Genomic DNA, 22,337 nt, shown 5'->3' with positions numbered 1-22,337 from the left:
CATCTTAGGCAAAAGCATGAAACCCTACCCGAAAAGCAAAGTAAAGCAAAAAGGGCTGATGGCATGGTGTAAGTGTTAGAGTGCTTATTTACAAGTGTGAGGCCTTGAGTTCAAACCTCAGTCCTGTCCCCAAAAGAGTTTGACGTTATATGATACACAGAGCAAGTGCTCAGCAAATGCAAATGATAAATACTCTTAGTATTAACATTACCATTACCATCATTTGTCTCATAGGAGGTAATTTTCACATCATTGAGTACGGGATTTAGGAAACTTGGATGCCATTAGGCTGGGGTATCATCACTGAGACAACAGCCACAGCTGGTGGCCAGAGAAGCAATACTGCTGTCAAAAGCTTTTGCTGTCTTGCTTCTACCTTTTGGGAAATAATGTGACCTCTACAAATGTTCAAGACAAACTCAACTAGAGTATTTGCTATAACTTTGAGAGTTTTCAGGGAGGTAACTCGATTAATTTACCAACCATATAGTCCTGAATTACCAATAAGATGGAATTTCCTGACTCTAAGGTTTACCCCATTTACCATGTTAACGAAGTCCAGCTGGTTGGTCTGCCTATTCTTGGCAATGGGAAACTCAGTGGGGGGGGGTGGCATTAATTGTACCACATGTTCTCTTATTCTCTCTCCCTCCACAGACTTTCTCAGTCCTGCTGATGGAGACTCTTGACACTTCTCAGCCTACACAGTGGGATTCTAGATCCTTTTGCCCAACCATGCCTGCTGACTGCTGGGGTGTTCAGCAGGGCCGTGAGGTCTCATTACAGATCCCAGTGCCTTCTGAGCTTGTATCAGATGCTGTTCCTCTGCATTCCTTTGTAGTGGGGGTTCTGACCATTCCTGCAGCTCACAGTCCCTCACTTAGTTACATTACCTGTTTTGCCTCTGTACACCCACTGATGCTTTGATTGTTGCCTGGATATGGCTGGCCCAAGCTGAACGCAACCTTGAGAATGAGACTCAGCATGAAACTTTCCGAGCTGAGCTCTGGAAGCCTTCTCTCTTTGCTAGCTTTCAATTCTGTGACCCACAGCACTGTTTCCCATACACTTGTGTTAGAGTTCTTGGGGTTATCATTCTCAATTTTCCTCGTGTGGTGACAGCATCTAAGATGTGATAAACGATGGTCAGAGAAAAGTCAGTCATCCTATTTATCTGTCACAAGGATACAAAGGCACATTTCTTTCAAGAGATAGGACCAAAGAGTTTAGGTAATTTCTTAAAGCTAACATTTCCTAAACATTTACCAGGTGTCAGGCACTGTTCTAAGTGCCTTCTATGGATTCTCTTACTTGAGCCTTGTAACAACTCATTATTTTGTGCCCATTTTAGAGATGAAGAAACTGAGGCTTTGGGAACAAAGGTAATTTGCCAAATGTAGAATTTGTAGAGTCAGGAATTACAAGGACTAACACAAATCTAGTGATTGGAATAGTTTCCCAGTCTGCATGCATGCTGCTTCTTGATGTGAGACAGGTCAGCCTGCTCTCACTGTGTGTCCTCCAGGAGAAGGTTGAATAAATGTTATTTATCTCTGTATTCCTTAAGCTGAGTTCAGAGCCAGAGTGACAAAAGGTGTTAGGCAAGTGTTTGTTGAGTGAATGAATTGGTGCAACAGAAGGCCACCACAGTGATGGGATAGAACAAGGACTGTAGTCGAGAACGTAAGTTACTCTTAGGGACCAGAATCTATGAGGACATACTATAGTTGTTGGCATTATTCCAGTGGAAGTAAAATAAGAAAATACAAACAAGGGGCAGGGGTTTCTGAAGGGTGGTTTCATAGCATCTCCTGGAAATCCAGAACGCCACCCCTTAGCAAGTCTGGAACTGGGAACTGGAGGCAGCAAGTTTCTCTGGTCTTTCACCTATGGTTCTTTCTTAATATCTCACTTTTTCTCCTTCTTCAGGAGAGAAAAACAATAAAAATATCCCCCCAAACAAAATCATTTCCTTTTCTTCTTTGCCCATGCCATGAGCACAGAATAACCCCCAGGATTTTCCTGTCTTAGTTCAAGTCCAACTTCAAATTCTTGGGAGCAGACATCTACTTCCAAAGACTGGTCAAGATGTTTAGCACTGCTCTGATCCCTAGATACCTGAGGTGGTAGGTGGGAGTACAAATATGGTTGCTAAAGACCCTGTCCTTGAGTTTGAGGGGGAAGTCACACTCAAATATGAACATCCAAGGATGTTTTGCCAATTTCTTTCTTTTTCACAATGCTGGGAATCAAATCTAGAACTTTGTCTATGCTTAGAAAGCATTTTTATCATTGAGCTATGTCTCCAGCCCTGCTGTACCAATTTCAAAGTAGACCCGAGTTAGGGTGTTAGAAAAGATTGGCTCAAGTCAGTCCTTTTTGCAGAAGAAATTTGCTAATGCATCTTGAGAAACATGGTACCTTAGAATGGAAGCCCTTCAGTCTGAACCAGCCAAAATCAGTGGAGAAACTGGGAGGTTTGAGACCATATTTAAAATTAGTTCCTCATCTTAGGACTACATGGTGATGTGTGAAAACTTTCCAATAGTTACTCTTAGGGAATCTTTTGAGAGAAATCCTTGGTGGTAGGGACTATGTCCACTACTGTAATCTGATTCTTCCCTCCCACCCCCATCGCCATGCCTGGAATATAGTAGCTGTGTATATATTAGTTAAATAGACATTTACTTAGGAGGTGCTGCTGCTTTCCAGACTCTACTAATAGGTACACTTATAATTTAGCTTTCACGAAAGAGCCTTATGAGTCCTAGTTATTATTTTCTTCCAACTTTATAGATAAAAAATTTTGGAAGCTCAAAGAGGTTAAGTGATTCAATCAGAATTGGAGTTAGTAAGTTATGGAATTTAAATCTAGGTTTGTCCAACCATGTATCCTGGTTTCTTTTTATTACTTTATAAAATCTCTCTGATCCAAAATGAATGTCTTGCAAGGAAACAAGTATGAAGTGATTTATTTTCCTTGAGTATTGCTGGAGGAGGTGAGGGACCCTCCAACTACCTGAGTACCAAGCATGGAGGGAATGTTGATAGTGATCAGGTCTTAATTTAGCTCAGCTGTAATCTGTGACACTTTGGCACTCCGGCTCTGGGAGTGAAAAGGTATGCATGCCTAAGAACTCCAGGTAAACAGAGTGGATGTCAGGGCCAGCTCCTCTGTCAAGAGAAGTCTCAGAAAGCAAGGTTAATTCTGATGAAGGTAACACACCCACAGGAGAGAGAGTGCTGTTCTGCAAAAGATCAGTAGAATATCAGAGGAAGGAAGGGTGGTGAGAAAGGATGCCAGTACTCCAGGGACCTGACTGGAAGGCAATGTGTTCATACCCACTGCCTGTGGTTCAGGGAAAGCTGAACCTTTAGAAGATGTGATGAGAATTAAAACTACAGGTCTGTGTCTTTCAAAGCATTTTCAAGGCAGTGGTTCTACCATTCCTCAATGGTGTTCAAGGCTTTCCCCATTTTAAATATTATCCTAAGAAACACAAGAGTGGATTTGCCTTGAGCTGGTCCTGGGAGAAAGAGCTGATTCTTCAATGGGCCTCAGAATGGCTTTTTAGAATTTACTATCAAAGCAATTCACCTTTCAGGGTAGCATCTTTGTGCAGTTGCTGTGGTTTGTTGAGTAATCATTAAAGATACATGGGGAAGGAATGACAGGGGAAGTAGTATTTGAAAGCTGATTATTGGCATAAGGTTTGGCTTCCTGGCTATATAACCAATTAGACAGAGTATTTTGGCCTCCAGGTACCCCTGTCCTAGGTAGTATGAGAAATACAAAGTTTACTAGATGTTAGGAACAGTCAAGATATTACCAAATCTATGCTCTTATCCATTCTTGGAAGAAGGTATTCTCATTGCCTCTGTTTTACAAATGAGAAAAGTGGGTCATGAAGACGTTAAGTAATTTATGTTCAGCTACCAAGTAGCAGAGCTGAGATTTGAATTTGGACACTGTGGTTCTAGAGTTCGTGCGCTTAACTGCTCTGCTCTGCTTCCTTGTTGAGTTACACTGTTGGGTTTGCCCACAGTCTAGGAAGGCTCCAATAGAGAAATACTCAAGGGAAATTAGATGATATTTCCATGAAGTCACGTTCCACCAGTGCTACAATTTCTAAGCACGGTTCTGATACTGTAACAGTGACACTGTGGTCAGAGACCTGGAGATCTTCTATCGTAGATACTGTTCACGTCCTCTGTATTTTGCCATTTCAAAGTGCTCTGAATGACTTTGAGTTGCATCTCAACCTCTTGGCATTTTCTGAGAAGCCACTGTGCCCACATAAGAGGCAGGATGGATGTGCCAGGGAATTGGCACCTCCAGGAGAAGCTCTTGCCAAGCATCTGATGGAAGTAGGTGTATATATAATCCAGCTTCCTAATACCAAGATGTGTTCCTACTTTCCCAAAAGTTTTCTGTGGATCAAACTTTAGTCACTCACTGAAGAAGTTGGCTTGGTAATACAGTTTTACTAGCTGCCGCCTTTTCTCTGTATGGTTTCCCCACCTTCTTTCAGTCTTCCATGAACTTTCAGAAAAACAAGTTGTGTTCAGATTATTGTCTCCAGGGTCTGCTTGTGGGAGAACCCAAACAAAGACATGCTCCAGTTCTGCCCTGACACCTAGTCTTTCTTTCCAAAGGATTCCTGACTGAGGAAAGTACAGGATTTGCAAAAAGCACAGCTAAATGGGAAACAAAGTATGCTTTTTAAATAGCTGGGTAAGTGCTCAATACTCCCTGGTGCATGGCGGGAAAATGCTAGGTGAGAGATGTGGATCCAGCCTGGAGGAGGGTTCATGAGGTCTCCTGCTGCTGTTTCCTGCCTAGATGTGCTGACAATATGGGGGTGGAAAGCCAGAGGGAGTTCCACTGAAGGATACAGATCATTAAGAGACAGTAACCACATCCAGGAGTGAACCTGACTCAGTGGAGGTGCTGGGCTGGAATAATCAGATTAGCATCTTCAGGTTTAGGAGGTGTGAGCAGAAGATCATCAGAGAAGTTGAGAGGAGGATGGATGTTTGCATCCTCCACAGGAGCTTGGGATTTGAGGTGATACTCAAACCTGCCTTGCTTTCTTCCCCTTGTTCCTCTTTCATACCTTGGTGGTCATTGATTTGCTGCCCAATGAGACCAAGTGGCATTTCTTGGTCTTTTTTGGGGTATGATTGGGAATCTTGGATATGAGTTAGAGGACTTAGGGGATTTGTGGTCTGTGGCACACTGCGGCTTTTGTGGAATTTTTTTCATGCTAGTAATTTGAGTCTTTATGTTAAAAATGGTGAAGAAGACACAAAAGCAGAAATGACGATAGTGATGATAATTATTTATAAATGGTAAAGGACTTGAATTTGCTGTGCACTTTCTCTGTCCATGTAGTATGAGAAATGTTTCCATACGTATCATGGACAATCACAACAAGTCTATGAAGTAGACTTGTGCAGCTGAGGAAACAAGTAAAGTAAAGTAAGCTGTCATCACAAGTCTCAACATATAGGGCTCTTGAAATGGACGATGAATAATGCATCCAGTCTGTGTCTGGATAATGTTCTTGTTTGTGGAATATTCAGGTACTGGGAAAGGAACAAACTGGAGAAGGGACCAGGAAAGATGTTACAGTATGATGGGCTGGGTGGAGAGCTTTCTGAATTTTTGTGAGGTGGCTTGAAATATTTCATCACACACCACATTGATGAGATAATTTTTAAAGGAGCCTCATAGCTTGATTAGCCTCTCCACCATCAACTCAAGAATACCAGGGTGGCCACTCACATAATTGAGGGACTGACTGACTGACTGAATACATGAAAGATATTATTCTTGTAATTTAACCTAAATAAGGTTTAAATTTGCCACTTCCCAGGGATAGAGAACATCTCTATTATAATGTGTCCTTAGAGCTGTTTATATAGCTGGGTCTTGGTGAAAGGTGAAGGGATTGGGTCTGGGTGAAAGGTGAAGGGATTGGGTCTGGGTTGACAGATGTGTTGGAAAGGACTTAGGACTGAACCCTGGGGTTTGGACCAATCTTTGCAAAGGCAACTCCAGCTCTGTGGAATTTGACTCTCTCCTTATTCTAACAGGCTCTGACTTTGGTCTTTCTACTTCCCTTTTGTTGTTTATTTGAATGTCAAGGGGAAGATGATCTTGGTATTTTCATTTTCACAAAATATCCTAGGAAATTCAATAAGGGGAGTGAATTCCCAGTGGTGGAATTCTGGGCTTAGCATAACTGAATGTGTTTTTGCTGATTTTAGTTGCAAAGCTCAGTTAGTTCCTAAGGCCTCTTGCTTCCTTGGCATAGCCTGTCTTCCTGAGATCTTCATCTCTGTTTGCAGGCTGAGACCTGAACATTGGAATGTGAAAGAGTTTCAGGGTGGGTAACAATTAAAACAAGCAGAGGAGCTAAAGAAGAGCTGGGGCTGGAGCTGAAGTCTCCCATTCATCAATGTCATCACCAAGAAACCTGTTTCACCTCCCCCAGTCACCAAACAGCTCCCTGAGCCATTTCAGTCCCCACCATGGCAGCTTGCTGAGCCATGGATGCTGATTAAAAACTTGGTGAATAATGGGGACAATGCATGCCTCTATTCCTCCTGTAGATCTAAGCAAGTTAATAACCTTCTTTAAAGTGAAAGCAAATCAAGTCCTATTTTAAACAGTTTATTGACAAGCACAAAAAGGCTGCTGTCTGTGGTCCAGGTAGATTTATCACCTGGTTTTGTTTTGTTTCTGACTCATGCAATGGACAAGAGCATTTAAATCATCCAAAGCCTCCCATTGTTCCAAGACAGGAGGAAGTGTTGGGGCAGAGAAAAATGGGATGTGAGGGAGAGGATGTGTATTTATTTGGCTCCTACTGTGTGACCAGGACTCTCTGGGTAGTTTGCTTGCATGAATGCAGCTGATGCTCAGTAGTCCTTCATGGTGGTGTTTAGTAATTCTACAGCTGAGGACACTAAGATATACAGGAATGAGCTATCTTGTCCCAAATTATATGAGAGTGCTGGAGCTAGGATTCAGAGCATCACCTGACATTTGCAACCACACTATGTGTATCTATCAGGATACTAAAGACAAAATAAGGAACACCTTCAAGTTAGGAACTTCCCAAGAGATTTAATTAAGGGGCCACTTACATAAGTGAGAGTAAGGTTTGGGGAACTACCACAGATGGTGCCCAGAGCTAACCAGAGTAGACTTGCCACCACTCTTAAAGCAGAGGGCGGGGGAAGGGAGCCATTAGTAGAATCCTGGAGACAGCTGGAGGCTGTTTGAGTGGAACAATGAATTTTGGTTAAGGAGCAGTGTCAGTCCATGGATGGTCAATGGGCAGAAGCAGAGAAGGAGCCTTATTGGCTGACCCAACCAGAAGTGGGATCCCACTAATGGACTTCATACTGATCAGCCTCCTCATGTAGAAGACAAGGCCCAGCACACTGTCCCACTTTTCTGTTCCAGCAGGTCTCCCAGAACTTTTTTTTTCATCCCCAGAGGGCAATAGACATCAAGCTGTACCAATGAAAATCACCTCTTTAAAGAAATTTGGTATATATCAAAGCATTTATACTAGGAAATAATTAAAATAATCTCAAACCACATTACTTAGATTTTGGCTGTGACCTACAATCCTGTAAAGAGTATATCTTAAGTAACATTTTATATCCATCTAGAAATGCACTCAGAAGAAGGGAGGACACACACAAGGTGGCAGCTGGGTGGGTCATTAAAACTCACCTCCATCATTATTTAATGTATCTTTACAACCTCCTGGGGCAAGCAGGGAGAGGTTTGCTATAAACTCTGCCTACTTTACAAGTCAGCCTTCAGAGGAGAAAATAAACCTTTCTTTCTCTTCAAAGGAGAGTCATTTTGCTGCATTGGGTCTGTGGCATTGCTGGTTAGAGTGCACCTTTCCCTCCAATATCCTCTGTTACACTGCCCCTTTCCTCTTCTTTACATCATGCTATTAAATAAAAGATCTCAGAATAATGGCCCAAGTCTTTGTTTAACCATCATGAACCTAGAATTCAAGGTGGCAGGGAGAGTAACAATGCTTTGTACTTTGAGTAACTCACATGTGCCTTGCCCTGTGTTAGGTTTTGTAGATGTAAAAATGAATACAACTCTGTTTATGCACTTAAGGAGATAATGTAGAATACAGACGTCTATAAATTATCAGGAAGCTACAAATAAGGAGTGTACACCTACACTAGGTATACAATATGTTCTGCATTGCCAGGGGGAATTTTATGGTTCAGGTTATATTGAGCTGTTAGGAAAGAATTCCTGAGGGTTAAATTCCTGGCATTAAAGATACATACAGGTAAAAGTCAAAGGTAGGTCTGCTTTAGAGAATGTGTGGAGGATAGTTAGAAACAGGAGCTGTACTTTGAAGGCTTCTTTGGGTTGGAGTTTGAGTGGCATTGATGCTGTGCCAATTCTTGTATCCATTAGACATGGGAGGATGGGGAAAGAGATGGAGGCAGATCTATGTTGTAGAGAGATCACTGGCATTTTGCCTTACTTGTGGTTGACACTCGGGAAGCCCAACCCTGGAGGATTCGACTAAGAAGGGTCTCTTATAAAAATCACCTGTAGAGGGCAGGCACACTCACTCGCAACCCCAGCCCCAAATCTCCTGAAAGGAAAGAGAATGCTTGAATTTACAGACTCATTTGGAGGCAAGAGAGAAATCACAAGTTCCAGGCAAGACAGAAAGTATTAAGCTGCACTTTTAAGTCCTAATCAAATGCAAGCAAAAGCATTTTCAAAAGCAAGAGTAATTGGTGGTTGAACAAAGCCTTTTTTTAAGCCACAAATGTTTCCCCACATCCAGGGACTGATAACAGAGTTTCCTTGCTCCATTCTTCTCTAGGTAGCTACTTAAAGCAGCAGCATGGAACCCAGTAGAGGTACAAAATTTACCATTGTGAGTGTTGGTGGATTTGGGGATTGGTGGTGTCACCCAGTCGGACAAGGAAACTGAGATGTTGGCTTCTTTGCTCAGATCTACTCTCTCTCTCTCTCTCTCTCTCTCTCACACACACACACACACACAAACTGTAGATTTGTGGGCACTCATATGATTTATCTATGTCAACATCCACACACCTACATGCTTCACACTTCCCTCTACCCTAACCACTCACAACACACACAGTCACACCTGACCCTGAAGGAGACATGAATACAATCTTAGCCTAAATAAAAATACAGTGACTGGATTGTGGTCCAGATCCCAATTTCTTTTCTTTCTTATGAGCAATATTTATGACTTAGAGATGTTCCTGACACCATTTTCCGTATTTCTACTTGTATTTCTTTGGCACCTGGACCACATGGTTTGTTAAAAGCACTAGCTTCAGACACCTTTAAAGATGGCCTCACATTGAGTCAGTTACCCATCTTTCTCCAAACCTCAATTTGTTAATCTGTAAAGTGGAGACAGCAAGAGTGAGTACTTGCCTTTTAGGACTGAAGACCAAATAAGAAGGATACTGTAAAGTCACTGGCTTAGCTCCTGATGCATAATAAAAGTACCTAGAAGTTTTCTCCTGGCAGCATTAAGTATTGCACAGCACTTTTTTTTTTTGGTAGTACTAGGGGTTGAACTCAGGTTTTGTACTTGCTAGGCAGGTACTCTACTCATTGAGCCATACCCCAGTCATTTTTGTGCTGGTTATTTTGAAGATAAGGTCTCATTTTTGCCCATCCAGCCTGGATCATGATCCTCCTAAGTTTCTCATTTAGCTGGAATGACAGGCATGAGCCTGTCCACATGCAGCTTTTTCCCACTGACATAGGGGGTCTCACAAATTTTTTGGCTGGGCTGGCCTGACACCATAATTTTCCTAATCTTCAACCAGGTGAAGACCATAGGTTTCTTATTCAGATCAGTCTTTCTGCAGTGGGTTCTTGTAGGCCAAACACAAAGGTATCTACATGGGTAGGTTGAACCACATTGTAGGTGGCAGTTACAAATTATGACTTGGAGGAATTTGTGGAACTCTCATTCTTACAGACAGGGGATCAAACAAAGCAGAAGTTGATGGCAGATGGCTTGAATGTGAAGGGAAACCCTGCAGGGAATTTGGAGTCAGTGCCCTCAGTGGCTTTGGATAGAGTTGGGCTGGATTTGGGATTTGGAGAAAGGTGTTGGGGTCAGTGGATTTACCAATCCTTTGAGGAGTTGGTCTCGTTGTATCTCCTTCTTTGGGGACAGGTGACATTCTGATCATCCCATTGCTGGTCACCCTGAGCCTTTGGGGTCTTCCATGGTCAAGTGTACTTGCTTTATTTACCCTAAGTAGTATTGATTATGTTCTAGAATTTGTGTTAACCCATGTGTCAATGAATCCCCCCAGTCTGTCAATGATTAATATCCCTCGTATCCAGGAATACAAGGCTCAGATTGAGAGGCAGAACTTCTTGTTCAAACAGTAATTGACAAACTGGAGCCATAAGTCCTGGTAGACTTTGAGCTGAAGGGACAGATGGAGAAGGGACAGAGGGTCACATGCCCCCAGTGGTGACCTTGGCTGTGGGACTCATGAGGTCATCTCTTTCTATCCTTACTCCTCCTATCATGAGGCTAATGTCCACTTTCACCCATGGATGGGTTTCTTAGCAATTTGATATGTTAGAAATCTTGTCACTACTCTGCCACTCTGCTTCTTTAGAATGACACAGAACAGCTCTACCTATCACCAGCTCTGTCAGGCTTAGCTCTCTTAATGATCCCATTTTATTTTCAGAACACAATGAGGGACACTAAAGGTAGCACCTCTCAAAGATGTCAAATAGTAGACATGGGGTCAGGCACTTAGAGGACCTGTGACACCTGTCTTCCAGTCCCAGACTCTCAAACACCTGCTACTGCTCTTGTGTATCCCCAGACTCAGCTTTGGGCCTCACCATTGTCTTTAACAGGGAACACAGTATGATAGATAAGGGCAAAGTGTGTCAGAAGTTTGGAAGACCAGAGTTTGAATCTCAGTCCCTCACCCAACCAGCTATGACTTTGGACAAGTCCCCATCAACACTCTTGATCCTTAATTCTTAGACTGTAAAATGGAGTAATAGCAATGAGCACCTACCATAGGTTATGTATGAGATCATCATCATATGCAAATGGTCTTGTATCATAATTTTGCTTGACTTAATAGTAGAAATAACAATATAAAGGTCTCTGTCCTGAAGGGATCCAACCTCTGGGAAGTTGGATGCTTGCTGCCCAACACATCTGTGGGAGTGACTGAGCCAGTCCATTTGGCACGGGAGCAAGCTAAAGTTTATGGGTTTAACTTTGCTTGCCTAAGGCCTTCTAGGGAAGTTGGAGCAAGAGTTGACTGTCTAGATCCTGGACTTCTACAGGAAAATTCTAGAGATAATAACAAGAATAGTAATTATTTTTAGTGGTACTGGGGCTTAAACAAAGGGCCTTGCACTTGTTGTGCAGGAACTCTACCACTTGAACCATATATTGCTCAGTCCCCTTGTATTGCTTTATTTGTTCTGCAAGTGGGGTCTTGTGTGTGTTTTTTTTTTTTAACCTGGACCAGCATGGATGATGATCCTCCTACTTATGCCTCCTATGTAGCTGAGATGACAGGCAGGTGCCACCATGCCCAGCTTTTTGGTAGAGATGTGTTCTCATTAGCCTTTTGCTTGGGCTGGCCTTGAGCCAGGATCCTTGCCTTCTGGGTAGCTAGAATTACAGGTGTGAGCCACAGCACATCCAGACCCAAAAAAGCAATTGAAATGGAAACTCTTCCCCTTTTAATGAACAAATATTTTATACATATCAAGCACTGTGCTGATGTTTTCATGCATTATCTCATTTAATCATCACAATTCTTGGGAGTAAGAACTATGATTATCTCTGTTTTAACAAAGTTGGGGCACAGAGAACCTAAGAACTTGTCCAAGATCACATAGCCAGGAAGTAGTTGACTAGGAGGACAAACCAAGTCACTTATGTTTGAAATCTTATAGAAAAACTGTTGTGTAACTTAGCTGTGGGGTGTAGATAGACCTGACTTAACTGAGTGAGAGAACTCTCTGAGTACCAGGGGATTTTCTTTAACCTCCTTCCATTACACTGGTTTTTGTCTAGTAGCTTTGCCAAATCCAGCAGGTGCTTTTGTGCTGAACTAACCTAGCTGTTGTATGGTCTGTCATGCACTCTGTGAGAGATGGATCCCCACAAGCCTCTGTGATTTTCTCTGACATGCTTCTAAAACTATAGCAAAATTAATTCTTCTCCTCTGCTTCAGTTCTTCCTTCTTTATTTCAACACACAAGTCACTAATTTTTACTTCCTTTTCCTCTTTTGGGAATGATGCTTTCATATTTTCTCACTGATTAGCTTGTTCCTCCTTTTCTGATATAATTTGGATGTTGAATGTCCCCCTGAGGCCCATGTGTTTAAGGCCTGGTCCCCACGGTGGTTCTACTGGAGAAGGTAGAACTTTTAGGAGGTAGAGCCTAGTGGGAGGAAGTTAGGTCATTGGAGACATGACTTTCTTTTCGCTTTTTCTTTTAATTTTTGTGCTGGGGGTAGATTGTGGCATTTACAAAAGTTCTTACAATGTATCAAGTGTATCATACTTGATACACTTTATCCCTCTCTTTCCCCGTTCCTGGAACAGTTTCAACAGGTATCATTTTTTCATTTATATACAGGTGTACACGGTATTTACACTATATTCACCCTTCCATACCCTTCCCTAATTCTCTCCCCTCCCCTTGCAGCACCTGTTCTGTTCTCCTGTTCTCCGATTTTGTAAAAGAAAGATAGTGACACAGGGTGTTTCCTTGTGCCATTTCCATGTATATATGTATTATAACCTGAGGGGACATGCCTTTGAAGGGGATATTGGAACCCTGGCTTCTCCTTGTTTTTCTCTCTTTTTCCTGGCTGCCATGAGCAGAATAGGCATCCTCCACCACTTTCATCAATGCACACCTGCTCTGACATCCTACCTCACTACAGGCCTGAAGGCAACAGGGCTAAGCGGTCATGGATTGAAACCTTGAGAACTGAGCAAAAACAAACCTTTTGTCTTTTAAAGTTGATTATCTCTGTTATTTTGTCACAACAGTGGAAAGCTAAGGAACACAACCTCTTCACTATTGTACATTCATGCACAATTAACTTGGTCGTGGCTCTCAACCTATGGCATAGTGTTGTAATCAGATCATGTGGAGCTCCTATTTTATTTTCTAGAAACTTTACTTTCTTCTTTATCTACCACCTCCACCTTCTTTTCCTTCCTACAATGCACAAGCACTGCACACTATGGTAATGATGTAACTCTACTCCATTGTCCATTTGCTTACTTAGACAGGTGTGCATCCTTTGCTACTGCTTTGGGGGGGATGCATGTGACATTTTGCATACATAGTATTGTGTTTCGATCCTCTGTTTCTGTTTTTACTTGGAGTTGCAATTTGAGATTTGTTCTTGTTGTCATATGTAAATCTACTTCCTGCTTCTGAATGAGTCACAGGGTGACGAAGGTCCTCTTAGTGATGACTTGGAGATTCCCTCCAAGTCTTTGCTACCACGACAAGGCTGAGATAATTTTCCTCGTATGTTTTGTTGTGAGAGTTTCTCTGGAATATGTACTTGATCCCCATGGTGGTCTTGATGGGACGTGGCCCCTTTGGATATGGGATCAAGTCCTTAGGCCACTGAGGGAACGCCCTCATGGGGGACTGTGGGACAAGACTCCTCCTTTTTGCATCTTGGCTCATGAAGTGAGTAGCTTATTCCACCCCATGTGCCCATGCTTGTTAGTGTCCCAAAGTAATAGGACCACCTGATCTTGCAATGGAATCTCCAGAACCATGAGTCAGAAAAAAATCTTTCTCTTTGTAAGTTAATTACCTCAAGTATTTTGTTACAGCAGCACAAAACTGATTAACACACACCTTCTTGCAAGAGTTGCTTTGCTGGATCATAGACACTAAAGTCTATGAAATTAATGCTCACACTGCCAATCTGGAAAGCTATAAGAGTCTACACTGTCACCAGCAATATGGAAAGAGGTGTTTCTCTCTCTCTCTCCAGATAGAAGTTTCTGCCTATCTGAAGAGTATGAACTGGTATAGGGATGCTTTAATTTTCATTTTACTAGATGCTGAAAATTGAAGCCATTTGTGTATATTCTAGTCAATTTGTTTTCTCCTTTTGGACATGGCAAAGATCTTCCAGTCTGCCACCTGTTAACCACAGCCATCACGGGAAAGATTCCTGACATTTTTCAAAAAGCAAGCAAGTCCATTAATCCTCTGCCCCAAAGTTTGTGCTTTTGAAGGTCAATATAAGAAACCACTCTATAACTTAAAGTCATAAATCCATTAAAAAAGTTTTAAGTATCAAAGACTTACCTTTAATATGTTTGGAGATTACTTTTATGTATAATGTGAGGCAGAGAGTCAATCTTATCTTTAGATAAGTTTATTATCCATATAATATAAACATCCTAAAATTTTAATTTTATTGTTTATTTTTGCGGTGCTGGGATCTGAACTCAAGGCTTACACCTTGAGCCAATGTACCAGCCCTTTTTTGTGAAAGGCTTTTTTGAGATAGGGTCTTGAGAACAATTTGCTTGGGCTGGCTTCAAACTGCTATCCTCCTGATTTCTGCCTGCTGAGTAGTTAGGATTACAGGGTTGAGCCACTGGTGCCCAGCAGCATTCTAAAAATATTTATAAAATAATACTTTTTGTTCCTCCACAGATTTTTTAATCCTACTGTTATACATACTCTCTCTCTCTGTCTCTCTCTCTCTCTCTCCCAACTCCTGTGTTGTGCTCTCCGTTCTGTTCCATTGGCTAGTTGCTTTTGCATCAGTGCATTGTGTTCATAACCATAATTTTGTAAGATGCCATAATACTTGGTTGAGTGAGTTACCCTATCTGCTCTTTCCTCTCTTTTTCCCTGTTTTTTTCTTTCAAAATTGCTTCTTACATTTTAAAAGCAGTTTGTCAAGTTTTTTTTTACAGAGGCTTGCTGTGGAAAAGTCACTCCCATAGCGTTGGTTGGCCTACTGAAGAAGAAAATGGATAAAAAGTGCACTGTAAACTGTTGGAAAGTTGGTGCAGTGTTGAGATAAGACCAAGGCTTGGGATCTGCCACAACTGGTTTGGAGTCCTTTGGAACTTGGATAAATTACCTGATTTTTCTGAGACTCAGTATCTTTGTGTGAGTGAAGTTGATTTTAACCAGCTCCTGGGTTTGTGAGAGGGGAAAACAATTTTATAGGACATTGGTTATATGGGTACATTGTAGAGTGGAGGCTGGAGAGCTGAGGGTCTGAGCATCATGGGTGATGGAAGAAGAAGAATGAGAAGGCTGAGCCAGTCTTCACACAAAGGATTGGGGCTGCTGTTGACATGGTACAGGCTGCCAGGTTAATGAGATCATTCATCAACACTATGTTCGGGCCATGATGGATTTTCCCATATCCCCTGCCTGAATCTTCTGGGGGGAAGGACATTAATGGTGACATCTGTGAGTATAGGGATGTGTCAGGTTCCTGGAGTGGTGGTGGGGACAGCACTTGCCGCTCTCTTTTCTGCCCTAGAATCAACCAGCTGTGGGAGAAGTGTCTGCCATTAAATGCTCAAACAATACTGGGAGGCAAACTGGTAAAGTGAAAAGGGGACCAGGAGCAGAGGCAAATGCAACTGGGTCTGAGTCTGGGCTCTTCCAGTTTGCAGCTCTGTGACCTTGGGCAAATCATTTTGTCCTAGTAATTAAACCTCCACATAGGATGGGTAGAGAGGATCATGTGATCTACTGAACACCAAAGGTAGTTGATAAATGATAGCATGTCACAGAGATACAAGGCATCACAATCATTTCAAAACTTCATTGTGTAATAAGCAGCACATGATTGTTTCCTTATAAGTTTAACTTCAGCCCTGCCACTCACTAACTGCTGTAATACCTGCCTGGGATTTATTGTGTATCTGAAAATGACTGGGACAATATGATCGAAACATGGCCATAGCTGTACATGTGTGTGAGTGTATTAAGGGGATGGTCTTGTAAGATGAGAGGTTAGCTGGGTTAGGGATAATCAAATTAAGTTGGAATTTTTCCAAATCAAGTACAAGTGCAGTTGAAGATTGTGAATGTGGACTAGCCTCGTGAATATTAGTGATGATCACCAATAACAAGAGCAATCTGATACTTCAATATGTCCCAAATGCTTAAGTGATTAGTGCTTATTTTTTAGTCATCTTTACAACATTCAACAAATCCCTATCATACGGGTGAGGAAACTGAGGCGTCCAGAGTTTACATGATGTGAATGAGAGGTTGTAGGAGCTAGGGTTCAAGCCCACGTCCGTCCAGCCCCAATACCCAGGCTCTTAATAACTTGGAAAAGCCTGTCAGTTATCCTGAGAGATTCATTTGGGGTTCTCATCTCTGCCAAAGGCACAAGGCTCCAACCATGTCACTTCTGAAAACAGCAATTTCTGGAACTGAAACTTCAATTTTTCAGGCTGGAAGGCTGACACTGAGTGGAGTCATCACATAAGGGCATGTCATTCTGCATCACAGTTGTGGAGGGGCCTGTTGCAAAGCGAGCCGGGAGTGAGGCAGCCAGCCAGAAAATCAGAAAAGAAAAACGTGGCTGCCTTTGGCAGCAAATTCGTTATTTTCTTCAGCTCACCAGGGCCTCAATCTCTTTCCTGGTAACTTCTCATTCAATTCCCATGGGAAATCTGCCTCTCTCTTTGGTCTTTGGAGCCTGCAAAGACCCCCTTAGACTTTGGTCAAGGAATAAGTCAGGCTATTTTCAGTTGCTCAAGTGTTTATTTTACTGTTATTAAAATATTTTCATCATCAAAAAAAGAACACAAATATTACAAAGCCTACTGGAGGGTAAAAAGAAGAGGTTAAAATCCATAAATCTTAGCTACCAAAAGGCATCCCAGCTCAAAAGAGAAGCCAAGAATCTTGGAACAAACCAAATAGTCAAATCCATGCTCTGCTGCTCCCCAGAGAATAACCTTAGAGAAGATTCTTTGTCCTTCTGAGAAGGACTAACATTGCACAACTCTAGGGGGCACTACTTATTGCACATTATTGGGGGATGCTTTTAAACAGAATATTCTATTCATGGCTCCTACTGGAGTCATGTGGAGAAATCTCCCAGCCTCTGAGCATCACAGTCTTCAATTATACCATGAAAGAGATATAATCACTTTCTTTGTAAGAGTTGTTTTTATAATTAGATGACATAATCAATGCAAAGAGCCACCTGACATGTAGTAAGTGCCCAACAGTATTCATCTTCTTCCTACATTATTTTTCAGGAAATGGAGATAAATAAGATACAGCACAACCCAGTGCTTGGGAAACTAAGCATAAAGATAAATGATGATATCAAAGTTTGTGAGATGATATAAAACAGGAGATTACAAGGTGATACTTGTCTAAATATTAGATAAGTGGCATAGCGGATAAGCATTATGACTTCCTAAGAGAGAGGTTGTATTAGGTGAGGTTCCCAGAGGCAGATTCTGAGATGAGGATTCATGTGCAAACAATGAAGGAAATGCCTCCAGCATTAACTAGCAAAGGAGTGGAGAAAGCAGGGCAGGGCTGGGACATAACAAAACAGGAAGGTTATTTCATGGAATGTCAAGCATTTGCCTAATCCTTTAGACAAGCTCTGGAAAATAAATGATATCTCTGAGTTTGCCTCTGAATGCAGCAAAGGAAACTTTATTCTGTCCCAGCCAGACATGGGTTAAGGTCATTGCTGGATACTTCTGGATTTCTCTGCAGTTCTCCAAAGGGAGTCATGAGCATCAGTCACTGAAAAGAAAAGGGACATTGAGGTTGGTAAAGAGATTCATGTTCCAAAATGGCATTTTACAAAAATTTTTGTATCAATAGCTCCCATCCCAGAAGCTCTTCAAGGACTTTGATATTCTCCCATTGTGAGGCATAGTCCATTGACTTGAGCCCTTCATAGCTTCCTTGAATAGGTAACAGTGGAAGGAATTCTGTTCACTTACAAGGCTAGCTCATAACAGGTCATGGCTTGCTCCTTTGAAACTCTTGGCCTTGGAACTCAGACACAATTTTTTAAAGAAACTTGGTAGGGGACATATGGTTGATAAATAAATAAATAAATAAAACAGAATAATGAAACCCATTAAAACTGTAAAAAAAAAAAAGGGGAGGTCACATAAGAAAGTAATAGAAGGGGTGAATTTGATCAAAGTACATTATATTCATATATGGAATGGAAATGCTACAATGAAACCTCTTGCACAATTAGTATATGCTAATAAAAATAAAACAGGCTTATGAGGCTAAAACATATAAAGAAACTCAGGCTACACTGGATTAAGGAGGAGCCAAGGACCCAGCCCTGAGCCCTGGCTAAGCTTCCACTGATAGAACTAGTTTGCCAACCATATGAGTGAGCCCTCTTGGAAGTAGATTCTTCACTTTCATTACCTCACTTGATGTTGCATGAAACCAAGATAACCCTCTATGACTGAACTCTACCCAAATTGCAGAGTCAAATAAATGATCATTCTTGTTTAAAACTATTATGTTTTGGAGCAGCAGTGACTGGAAAAGAGTATCCAAAATACTACAAGGAATCTGAGGATTTGGGTTAAGCTTCAACAGTATAGTAGATGCTGTTGGGGTCTTGTTGATTCCATGAATGTTTACCATCCAGATTCCATGAATGTTGGCTGCTATCAGTGCCCTGTTGCCATATTTGGAGAATTTCCCTGCTTCTAATGGGACCCACCTCAACTGGAAGGGACCTCTGTCCCTGGGAAGTCAATGACTGACTTACACAGAGATAGTAAAAGACCTATCTTTTGCTATCTTTTGTCTTGTGGTGGATGGAACCAACTTTGTGGTATAATTTGTGTTCCAAATTTCCTCATGGAATCAGACTAGACTGGCTTCTTCACCTTTGTTTAGATTTTTTTTTTTAATTTCTGTGCTAGGCATTGAACCCAAGACCTCATCTATGCTCAGCAAGAGCTCTTGTCAAATTTTTTGTCCCCTAACTGCAGCTACTTCCTTTCTTCTGGGAGCATTGTTAATAAATTATTCACACAAGAATCTCCCAACCCAGGCTTTGCTCCTAGGAACTTTGCTTAAGACAAACAGCGTTCTCCACAGAAGTGTCACTATAGAACTACAGTATATAAAAATTTGTATACTTTGCATAACGTCTATCACTGCCTTGGATATAATTGGTGCTCAAAAATGATAGTGATGACAATGATGATTATGCTACTGTAATTTGATAAGATGTCTTAGTAGAAATACTTCCCGTGTGTATTTTAAATGCCCCGAAAGGCATAAAACAAGGATGTCTTTCTAGCTGCCATTGGACAATAGTTTTTGTGTCCTAAGTCTGAACTCAGAAACACTTGGATTTAGAGATTTCTGGTTTAACACCAACTTGTGGACAGCACCCCATGGCTTGTGGATGGCACACACACAATTAAAGTTATGTCCAGTTTAGCACCACAACAGGTGAAAAGCAGATGCCTCAATTAAAGGGCAATTGTTTCTAGTAAGCCTTGGTTGTAAGGTCTTATGCCATTTTTCACATATCAAGGCCCTCTCCCCTGACACTATCAGGATATTAGAAAAATCCCAGGGTCTATCAGGGGATTACTCTGTTTATTAAATTTAGCTTCACAAACAGAGATGCTCTGAACTTTGTATCACCCTTGAGAACTTGAGCATTAAAGCATTCTATTGGCTTGAAACCCAGCAATTTCACAAGACAATAAAACAATGTATGTTCTTTTCAATTTTTTTTCCTGTGTACTTTATTTGCTAGGGGGAAGTAAAACATAGTGCAATGATACACCATTATGCAATGTGGAAGCTCTCTGCTGAAATTAAATTTCACCATTACCAGGGTGAATATACAAATCTGTAGTGTTAGCATTTTTACTTTGTGCATGCCAGTGGCTGAGAGTTGATGCTTCACTCCATGATTGTTTTGGTATCTTTTGTTCTCCTCTGGATCTTTGTGAGTAAAGGGAGTGCAGAGCTGAATGTTCCATGAGTCACATAATGCAGAAGTGGAGGAAACTTCAGAGATTCTCAGCTTAGACATTTCCTCCTTAAATATCATGAGAACAATGCTCTGAGAAGCAAAAATGTTTTACCTATAGTCACAGAGCTTATTAGTGAGATTCAATCAGAACCCAGACATTCTGGCTCCAAGTTCCGTTATCTTTCCACTGGTAACAGAGTTTTCTGTCTCTTGTATCCTTTATAGGTTAATAGCTACAATCTGGGGGTTACTTTAATTCATTTATGATATCTGACTATTATTGAAGCCAGGCAAACCATACCTTTGCCATATTAGGTCAAACTGATTGGCTGTATAAGTCCATAGGGAGGTGAGGAGTTTGAACATTGTACAAAGATTTCCTCCAACTGTTATAATATGATCTGCCTTCAAAGATCTCAGTATTCAATGCCAGGCATGAAAGCTAGGGAAAATTTGCTGAAGATGACATTTGGAGACATTGTAATAATGCCATTTTAGCATGGTGACACATGTATTCCTTGTATTTGCAGAGCAAAACTTGCAAGAAATTCACAGTTTTCAAGAGTCTGTCCACATGTAAAAAGCTAACACATGGTCTAATTTGTAGCTCGTTAGTAACAACTCAGGGTGGACCTGTAAACTGGTAGCCATGTTTCTTCATCTGTGTCGGGGATGTACAATGTCATAGTAGGCCAACCCTTAGCTTTGGAGTTTTCACATAGTATTTGAATCCTGGCATGTCACATACTTGTTCTTAGGCAAGACATTTAAGCTGCTTGAGACTCAGTTTCTTATACGTATATTGGGGTGAATTTAGAATGTTTATATCACGTGGTGATTTTATGGAATAAATAAGACCACTGAGACAAAAAGTACAGTGTCCCACATTTCATAGTATTTGATATTATTATGACAAGAGCTAGCAATTAGTAAATATAAGTTATATTCAGGCCAGGTAGTAGATAGCTTATAGTTTCTGGTAGTCCTCCCAGCTAGTGTGAGTTGGAATTATCTCACTTGTATTACATGTAGATATGTAAAAGTATAGAAAGGCAAAACAGCCTGCTCAAACCCATCAGACTTGTCCTAGGTGGTGACAGGTTTTGAATCTAAGCCTGCTAATCCCAAAGCCTGCACTAATGTCACTACATTTCTGGAACTGGAAAGGATCTCGGAAGTCATTGATTCCAGCGATACCAATGAAGAGTACATTGACAAGTACTAGATAATATAAGTATTGCATGGTCAGATAATTTTGAGAAAGAGGACTCAATCTATGTCTATTGAAGAGTCATATTAAAAACAGTGCATTTCAATCTCCATGAGGCTTCATAGGAAATAAGCCTGTGTAAATATGTGACACTCAGAATTTCCACAGGGGATCTCATAGGAGCAGATTTCTATGGGACACTGTTTGTGATATACTAAATAGGAGCAGTGAATCCAGTTTGTGGATGAGGTAAAGACATCAGGAGGATTCAGTAGCAGTTATGAGATGAGTCCTGACTACACCCCAGGGCTCTAGCACTCCAGGCTAATAACCCACTCACTGCAGCACCTTGCCATCTTTCTTTGCCCCATACCCCTCTTAGCATCTATAAGCTAAGGGGTTTGGATGCCTTGTACTATTAGGACCACCTCATCATCAAGACGATTTCCCTTCCTCTTATGACCTCTTCTCCTTCCCCTTTATGACAGCTCCATTTGTTGATGAATCCATCACAGGGTGACAGATTTCTGATTATGTACTCACATAATACATTATCAAAGTGCCAGTCCTGATGGCCCTATGATGCATGAGGCTGAAGTTTGTCAATGCCCTGCAGTTACAACAGAACCATCCATCACAGTAGCATCCTCTAAATGGGGCACTACATGGAGCCTCCATCCTAGGGAAATGAGGAGCTATGGGGAACCAGGCAGCCAGGTGAGTTAAATACTAGAGAGACATCCAGAGAGATGGGCAGAGTGCACACATTAATCCTGAAGAGAAGTGTGCTGTATGGATTATTCGTCTGAGTCTAGCATCATTCAAATTTATCTCTTCTAGGTGTTAGAGAATCATATAATAATACTGATACTGACCAATATTTTGTTACCTCCTCATATGCATCAGGTACTTGGCTAGTGCTGATGCTATTGGATTGAACACTCTCAGCTCTCCCACTTGTAGGATGGCTCCAGTTTTAGAGGAGAAAACAGGCATGGAGACATGAAGCAGTTAGACACCGTTGCTCCAGC

Source organism: Castor canadensis, chromosome 17 (assembly GCF_047511655.1).
Source record: "Castor canadensis chromosome 17, mCasCan1.hap1v2, whole genome shotgun sequence".
Lineage (NCBI taxonomy): Eukaryota > Metazoa > Chordata > Mammalia > Rodentia > Castoridae > Castor > Castor canadensis.
This window is presented reverse-complemented; position numbering follows the sequence as displayed.